Source organism: Ostrinia nubilalis, chromosome 22 (assembly GCF_963855985.1).
Source record: "Ostrinia nubilalis chromosome 22, ilOstNubi1.1, whole genome shotgun sequence".
Lineage (NCBI taxonomy): Eukaryota > Metazoa > Arthropoda > Insecta > Lepidoptera > Crambidae > Ostrinia > Ostrinia nubilalis.
Genome location: NC_087109.1, coordinates 517,867 through 527,523, shown reverse-complemented (window position 1 = coordinate 527,523; position 9,657 = coordinate 517,867). Strand labels below are relative to the sequence as shown.

The following is a 9,657-nucleotide window of genomic DNA, read 5'->3' as shown; positions in this document are numbered from 1 at the left end:
AGATCTTTAAAACTACGCAACCGATTTTGATGAGATTTTTTTAAAAGATAACAAGATACTTAATGATTCAAGAGGAAGGTTTTTAAGTACAGTATTGTTCCTGTGCGAAGCAGGGGCAGGTCGCTAGTATTATACAAGTAAAACTCTTCAAAATCTGTCTGTCTCACGTGAACCATTAAACCGTCCTCAGTCCTCACCAAATTTAAATAGGAATAGGTTATATGTTTGGCTGTATGTTTTTTTTTCTATGTAGGTATGTTCACCGAGTACTCCGTCAATTGTAGAACGATTTTCAAAATTCTTTTTTTGTTCGATAAAGTACACTTCTAAGGTGGTCCCATTCTCACCAAGTCAGGATCTGATGATGGGATCCTAGGGAAATCAAGAGCAAACGTCAAATTTTGAAGGCAGGTAGGTATTACGTTTTTCATATTTATTCTTAAGTAATTCAAGTATATGCGTCTGGTAGTCATCATCTAATGTTGATGAGGTGATGATGGAAGGTAAAACTCCTTAACGGTTAGGAGTTGGAGAATAATTCTTTAAATATTTTAGGTACGTATGTACATACAGTTGTATTATTTGAGGTTTGATGTTTTTTTTTTTTTAAATAAAAATGTGACAGGAGGCAAACGGGCAGACGGATCACCTGATGGTAAGTGATTACCATCGTAAACCTGTACGTAGTACTTATTATTATTCTGTGGTATTAGCCTGTATTTTGTAGGGAAGATTATTTACACTTAAAATGGAAAACTATAGTCTCAATCTCATTAAACATAGGTACTGTCCATCTTCAGTGAGAATAACAAGAACTAATCAACTAAAAAGCATGAAATAAATTAATTTTAACAAAAAAATTATAACCTACTCCAAAAAACCTGTATCAATCATGGTATACATTTGTCCTAATAAATTGATTTGTATTGTAATATTATCTTTGATACTAAATAAATTATGTTTTTTCTTTCTTTCTTTCTTAAATAACTAAATAATGTAATTATTTTCTACTTTTTAGTGCAGGTTTTTTGGAGTCGGTTTTAAATTTATACCTACCTTGTCCAATTGACCACTAATTAAAGTAATGTTAAAATCGATTAAGATAATGATAATGGGTGCTCTAAGGTATAAAATCGAATCAACTAAGGAGACAGGATCAGTCAAGTTGTCTGTCCTGAAGTTGAATTATTATCAACATGAAGTTATTTTATTACGGTAAGTTCCTTTTATTTAAAACTAGCATTTGCCCGCGGCTTCACCCGCGTGAAATTTAGTGTCATAGATCGTCATAAATTATAACCTATATGTTAATCTGGGTTACAAACAATAATACTGTAAAGTTTCAACAAAATCCGTTCTGTAGTTTTTGCATGAAAGAGTAACAAACATCTAGACACCCAGACATCCAGACATCCAAACTTTCGCATTTATAATATTAGTAGAACTAACTAAGCTGTCCCGGCGAACTTCGTACCTACAGTAAATTGTAAATGCGAAAGTAACTATGTCTGTCTGTCTCTCTTTCACGCCTAAATCACTGAACCGATTTTGATGAAATTTGGCATAGAGATAGTTTGAGTCCCGGGAAAGGACATAGGATAGTTTTTATCCCGGTTTCTGAAACAGGGACGCGCGCTATAAAGTTTTTCTGTGACAGACCAAATTCCACGCGGGCGAAGCCGCGGGCGGAAAGCTAGTTTACTATAAAGTCGCAATATTAATTTCTAAACGTATCCGCTATATAACGGTCTAGTAGTTTCGGAGATTTATTTCTCTTCAAACAAAAAATCGAATTATTTCCTCTTTAAAAAGTATTAGTAGGTATAGATATTATTTGTTTAATTAATTGTTAATGACAGTTTTTGATTGTACATGAAGTATGTGATTGAAATATTTTTAAATATAGAATTTTGTTTAAATATTTTTAAATATTGAATTTTGTAATCTCTAAAGCCTGGTCCGTGAGCTGTCGCGCTCGCACACTCACTGCGGGCGCCCGTCGCACAGTCGCGACAGCAACATAATTACGCGCGAGCGATAGGGATGGGTAACTTGGGGTCATTGGACGGGATTCTACGTGCTCACGGACCAGGCTTTAGAACTGAACTTGAAGTAATAGCCCGCCCATATAGCAATTTAGTGTTGTGTACAAGGCCAAATTGAGACGCGAGGAAAGCGGGTTCTTCTGTCGCCGCTGGAATATTAGCCTGGGCGCAGACTACAGACTTTAGTTGGTCGATAGTTGGGTCGGTATGTTAATCAGTATGGAGATGTATGAAAGTGCGCACATTACACCGATTTGGTATCGGCCGATTTTTCATACAAATAAAAATCGGGCCCAACTATCGGCCAACTAAAAGATATAGTATCAAACGAGCGAGGGGGGTTGTTTCTTTTAAAAACCCTTAGAACGAGGGAATCTTTAAAGCCTGTGCGTTCCATTGGCTACAGAAATGGACTCTCTGTACTCAGAAGAGTTCGATTCCCCGATAGTACACACAATGTTAAAACGACTAAGCATTCGTTATTAATTTGGTGACGACATCGTGGTTTTAGGCCCGATTTCCACCAAGAATGAAATTGATGGAACGAAATCTGACTGGTTATTCAAACCATTTCTTTGCTCCGCTCCGCCTTGGTGGAAGCCGAACTTAACTGATCTTCTCAATAATGTACTTCAAACCTGTACAATCATTATCATCATCATCATTTCAGCCATAGGACGTCCACTGCTGAACATAGGCCTCCCCCAATGATTTCCACATCGCACGGTTGGTAGCGGCCGGCATCCAGCGCCTTCCTGCTACCTTTATCAGGTCGTCGGTCCACCTTGTGGGTGGACGTCTCACGCTGCGTTTTTCGGCACGCGGCCTCCATTCCAGAACCTTGCTGCCCCATCGGCCGTCAGTTCTGCGTACTATGTGCCCAGCCCACTGCCACTTCAGCTTGCTAATCCGTCGGGCCATGTTAACCCGTATCATCAGGTGTGATTATTTGCTTTCAGCCCTCGCTGTATTGCTGGTCATCGCAAATCTGATGACAGTGAAGTGTGAAGAATGCGAGTGTGATGTACGCGACTTTAACCCCATGTGCGGCAGCGATGGATGGTCATATGAGAACGAATGCTAGTGAGTATGAGTTTTAAAATATGTCTCATATTAGTTATTTAAAAATGGACTTAATATACTTGTTAAATGCGTCTTAACTTCTTAAGCTCATTTAACTCTGTGGGCTGAATGTGAATTTCAGTTTTTGAACGTTTCCCGCTAGGGGCGCTGTACAATCCGTCATACATTTAATGTAATTTTTTGGCGCGCTCACTTGTGAGCGCGTTTGATGGACACTCACACTAGGCCCTCTGGTGTCGTGCCCGCGACTACGTACGCGTGGAAATCATTTTAACATTTTTTCCCGTCTTCGCAATTTTCATTGCTCTCTGGTCGTAGCGTAGCGTGATGCGTGCGGAGAGTTGTATCCGCCTCTTCAACCGATGTGAACAATGCCTCAACGTGACCACGACCGCTCTGCCAAGAGCGTAACGAATAAGAAGATGAAAAAGAAGTAGCGTGATGGCTTTCTCTAATCCAACACAAAACATTAATACAACACAATATTTCTTCAAATCGGACCTAAGCTAAATAAGTAATAACAGACAGATCGGGGCAATGTGTGAGCGCGTACGACTACTCTACTGAATGAGCGAGCAGCGGAGTGCCCCAGTTGAGACGCATAAAATACGGACTAAAGAAAACTTAATAAAAAAATTAACTTTATTAAAAAAAAATTAACACATTTCTACATAACAATACATTCTGATTAATTTCATTGCGGGTCCAGTGACAGTTTAACTTTTCCCCGAGACAAACTGTACCTTCACTGGTTGGGTTTTTATTGGCGGCCAAGCTGTAGATCTGGGTATACAGAAGTTGCAGCGGTGGGAACGAGAGGTTAGAATAGTACCGTCCTCTAGTCGAAACGATTGCAACATGCAAGGCCTATTAAAATTTAATGTTAATAATGTCATTTCTCTTTTGCAGTTTGTACTGCGCTAAAGCATATATGGTGCACAGAGGCCCTTGCAGAGAACCCGGAGACGATGACTTTGGCAATTATTAATTTTACAAACAACTTATTGCAAATGTATAATTACAAAATCTCAATTATAGCAAATTATTGTTTGGGCATGTTTCATTTAGACAGGTAATATTATTAAACCAAATGTTTCATTTTGCAAAATTCTAGTATAATAAAACCATGATCATGTGCCTTAATATGCTTTGATTTGAGTAATACTTGACCAAGTAAAATTTTGCAAATGACCAAATGAATTAGGTGTGGAAAGTACAGTTCCCAAAAAATAATTTGGGAAAAGAAACTAGTACTAAGATTTTTGCAAAGTGAAATATGGCGAAAAATAATTTGGCCAAACGAAAAGATACCTAATACTGATTGAATAAATGAATTGTCTAAGAAAAAGGTTTCTTTATTGATTTTCATCTCGGTTTATTAATAATAGAAAAGTTATTTTTTTTTTAGTAGCAAAACTGAAGGTAAAAATAATACTTGGAAAATGACATCAAAAAGAATCAATTCAATACCAAAATATCTGGGGGCACGGCAGTGCCCCCACCAAGTCGAGCAAAAAAGCGGCACGGCCGTACCATCCTTTTCTCGAAGCAATTCAGGCCATTATCGACCGCCTGTAACTTCGTTGTGGATAAAACTAGAAGGCTGAATTTTCATTAGCTATGCAGGCATTGTAAAGACACGGTATATTTAAAATTTCATTCAATTTGAACCAGTAGTTTAAGAATTATAACGGGTCAAAGTTACTTAATTTTGTCACTCACTGACTGACTCACCGATCATCAAAACTCTAAGGCACTTCTAGCAGACCTAGAAGCTTCAAATTTGGAATATAAGTAGTGTTTGGTGTATGAATCAAGGAAAAACTAAAATATTTGGGGGCACGGTAGTGCAACCGCCAAGTCGAGTAAAATTTTTCAATTTCGGTCCAGTTTTCTAGATACATAACTGCTGTCTACAAAATACAAAAAGAAATTATATTTGGGGGCACGGTAGTGCAACCGCCAAGTCGAGTAAAATTTTTCAATTTCGGTCCAGTTTTCTAGATACATAACTGCTGTCTACAAAATACAAAAAGAAATGAGATCCCATCAAAAACAATACTTGTCAAAAAAACCAAGTCTCGCAACTCAGTTGTTCTACGGTAAAAAGTTGTGAGATCCATGTAATACCAAGTCCAGGCCAGGAAATCTTTAACGTTTTACATAAATATATTGACTTGGCCATCGCATGAAAACACGTGTAAATTAAATTATTTAGTGCGATGGCCAAGTCAATAATTTATGTAAAACGTTAAAGATTTTCTGGCCTGGACTTGGTATTACATGGATCTCACAACTTTTTACCGTAGAACAACTGAGTTGCGAGACTTGGTTTTTTTGACAAGTATTGTTTTTGATGGGATAGTTTTTACTAAAGGGGACACCCTTTTACAATTAACGCAACTTTTTAGTGTTGACAACCCTAAAAATAAAACAATCGACACCTGATAGTTTAGGGTTACTAAAAATGTAACGTTACACGATAGAACATCCTGTCTTCGTCCGAAATTCGAAAATTTCATACAAAATATGGTCGAAATTGTGTTTTAACTTCGTGAATTGTGATGCCAAATACCGTGTGGTAACGGTAGAGTAGAATACATTTGTCACCAACCCCTACTCTTCCCGCGGGTGTCGTAAGAGGCGACTAAGGGACTACACATCAAACAAAGAACGGGCAGCAGCGCTCTCTGAAAAACATCAATCTTTTAAACTGCGATCTCCAACCCGCCTGCCAAGCGTGGGGATTATGGCAAAACCCTCCACTATAGTGGAGGAGGTTCATAGTCCAGCAGTGGACTGTAAAGGGCTGTTGATGATGATGATTAATTGTGAAGAGATTGATTGAGAAATTCCGGGAGATAGGATCTGTTGGAGACTCCAAACACACAATTCTTCCAAAAACAAGTCGTTGAAATGTCAATATCGAAGCAGTGCGTGAGTATCGGTGACAATTCAAGTCCACAACCACACGTGCATTAAAAGGAGTAGATTCAACGTTGCGTCAACTAAATTCAGCAACATTTATGCAGAATGGTCATGGGACGACAAATGAGGGCGTTGCTGCGTGCGTGCCATTTGCCAGATGTGTTTTCCATTAATAACCTTATTATTTGTATTTTATGATTCAATAAAAAAACTGCGTTTAAAAAAACCGACTTCAAAAACTTAGCCGCCACTAAAAAGTATAATAATAATTACGTTTTTTATTTATTAGGACAAATACATGACCATGGTTGACATTTTTGGAGTCGGTGCCAGTCTGCCAAATGCCAAGCTCAAGAAACGTACCTACTAAATTTACCGGCACGCAAACGCAGTTTCTTAAAATTATTTTTTACTTTTTAGTGTCTGTAATAAGTTGTTTTTAAACTACAGTAGGATTTTTGTGCTTGCTTTTTGTGTGCCTTTTAGTATTTCCTATCGAATAAAAAAGAATCGCTCAAATCGGACTACAAATCTTTAAGTAATCGGTGTATGTACATATTGTAAAGATTTCTGGACGACATAATTGTCACGAATTACGATGACACCGAGCAACGTTCGGGAAACTAGAAAAGCTCATACAATAAAAAGTACTTACTCAATCAAATTAGATGAAATTTTTGTGGGACCAAATGACAGCAATTTTGCATCGATCTTAAAAATAATTTCGTATATCGGATCAGAAACCTCGGCGTAATCGGTGTAGGTACCTACTTATACAGGGTGTTAGGTAAATGGGTATATGAGCCGACACTAGCCCATGTTAACATGGTCATATAAATGGTATGGTGAAGTCAGAAAACTGACATCTTCATTTTAATTATTTTATTTTTCATACAAATCGGATTTTATAAAATTTATTTTGTATGTAAATTAAAAAAATTAAAATGATGATATCAAATTTCTGACTTCACCATACCATTTATATGCCCATGTTAACATAGGTTAGTGTCGGCTCATATACCCATTTACCTAACACCCTGTATAATACAAAAAAACATGGCAACCGAATTGAGAACCTCCTCCTTTTGTTGAAGTCGGTTAAAAACAATGCAATCAGAAGGCCAATAATTAACTTTAAAAAAAAAATAAAACCGACTTCAAATGCGTGAACACAAAAAAAAACTAAAAATTGAAAATATTGCGTATAAAAAAGTTCATCCCCAATTTTCCACCCTTGGGGGTGAAATATTTTCTTCAAATTCGCATGAAACCACCCTTTTGATAATACCTATTCAACAAAAAAATAATCGTTCAAATTGATTTATAATCGGCGGAGATATTGCGTATAAAAAAGTTCATCCCCAATTTTCCACCCTTGGGGGTTGTTTTTTCTATTATTGAATTTAAATGGGACCACCCTTGAGGTATTACCTATACGCAGAAAAAAGATTTGTTCAAATCGGTTCATAATTGGCGGCGTTATCGCGTAACAAACATAGAAAAAAAAACATACGGGTCGAATTGAGAACCTCCTCCTTTTTTTGAAGTCGGTTGAAAACTATATTTTATAGATAGTTGAAAAGTTTCTTTAATTTTGGGACATCTTTATAAAGATGAATTCACCATGAATAGTTGTAAGCATTTATAAGATTGCACTAAGCTGATAAGCCGTGTTAAGATATTATAACACAAAATCATTAAGGTGTATTAATTTGTTCGATTATTTATTTAATATTTATTTATATTTAAGAGAAAATATTATAGCTCATCATCATCATCTCAGCCATAGGACGTCCACTGCTGAACATAGGCCTCCCCCAATGCTTTCCATGTTGCCCGGTTGGTAGCGGCCTGCGTCCAGCGCCTTCCTGCTACCTTTATGATGTCGTCGGGCCACCTTGTGAGTGGACGTCCCACGCTGTGTTTCCCGGTACGCGGCCTCCACTCCAGAACCTGCTGCCCCATCGGCCGTCAGTTCTGCGTACTATGTGCCCTGCCCAATGCAGTCGCAATCCGTCGGGCTATATCAGCGACTTTAGTTCGTTTACGGATCTCCTCATTTTTGATTCGATCTCGTAAAGAAACACCGAGCATAACCTCTCCATAGCGCGCTGTGCAACTTTTGAGCTTCTATAAGGCCTATAGTGAGAGGCCATGTTTCCGAACCATAAGTCATCACTGGTAACACACCTTGGTTGTAGATTTTAGTCTTCAGGCACCGAGGTATTTTGGACAAAAAGATGTTGCGTAGTTTCCCGAACGCTGCCCAGCCGAGTTGGATTCGACGATTGACCTCTTCCTCGAAATTTGACCTAACTAGCTGAATCGTTTGTCCGAGGTATACACATTGGATTGAGTTCCTAACCGAAACTGGGTAGGGCGCAACCTGGACATAGGACATAAGCTTTGTTTTGTCCATATTCATTCGCTTTATACAGGGTGGAATTTTGTAATGCCACCTGGAGGGAAAGTACTCCTAATATTGTAGATAGAAAATTTTACTCAAAGGAAACATTCCTTAATTCATTGCGCCTGAGCAGACGACGCCGCATCTCTTCAGTCTGCCCGCGACCATGACTCGTGCAACCGAGCCGAAACGTCGGGAGGGTAAACATCTTATTTACCGTTAAAATAGATATTGTTGCAATAAATCCCGTGAAGTGATAATTTAACATTCCTTAATTTAAGAAAAGAAATAGAACTGCATGCAATGATTTCTAAAAATTTGCTTGCCTCACCCCGTATTTTTATTAAATCGATCGTTAGGGTTACGTATGAGAATAATATCTCTAACAAACTTGATAAATCAAATGAAAGGAAAACCATGAAATCTTTATTTTAATTATTTACAGAAAATTGTACCTTGTCTAGTAGGTATGGTGGTGAATTTTCGAAAAATTTTCGAAATCTTTGAATGCACTTCTCTTTCTATCTATATCTATACTTATAATAAATCTGTAGAGAGGTCAATTCTGTACATAAAATATATTTTCAAAATAACTATCAGGGGGTGATTAGTGATCGATACTGATGCCAAAAATGCAATCAGTACAATTTTTGTCTGTCTGTCTGTCTGTCTGTCTGTCTGTCTGTCTGTCTGTATGTTCCTTATAGAAACAAAAACTACTTGACGGATTTTAACGAAACTTGGTACAATTATTCTTCGTACTCCTGGGCAGGTTATAGGATACTTAGGAATTCCCACGGGCACGGGAATTAGCGGGAAAATCCTTTTGTATGAAAAATCTAAACTGCTTAAGTTAGACGCTTGAAATTTGGCATGCATGTACCTTATTAAACTTAAAGCTTAGTTACAACAGGATATTGCAAAATTCCCACGGGAACGGGAGTTAGCGGGAAAAAACATTTGTATGAAAAATCTAAACCGCTTAAGTTAGACGCTTGAAATTTGGCATGCAGGTACCTTAGTAAACTCAAAGCTTAGTTACAACAGGATATTGCAAAATTCCCACGGGAACGGGAGTTAGCGGGAAAAAACATTTGTATCTAAACCGCGTAAGATAGATGAAGGGGGTAAAACGGGATCCACGCGAACGAAGTCGCGGGCGGCCGCTAGTTAAAAAATAAAGGAAAATTTTCT

At 37.8% G+C, this 9,657-nt stretch overlaps 1 long non-coding RNA gene across 1 annotated transcript; it reads left to right on the top strand.

Annotated features, from left to right (window-relative positions):
• Nucleotides 1–1,140: 1,140 nt before the first annotated feature.
• LOC135082901 (uncharacterized) lies at nt 1,141–4,192 on the top strand. Its single transcript, XR_010259516.1, has 3 exons — nt 1,141–1,215; nt 3,005–3,128; nt 4,038–4,192. It is a non-coding gene; the product is annotated as an uncharacterized LOC135082901 (long non-coding RNA).
• The last annotated feature ends 5,465 nt before the right edge of the window (nt 4,193–9,657 follow it).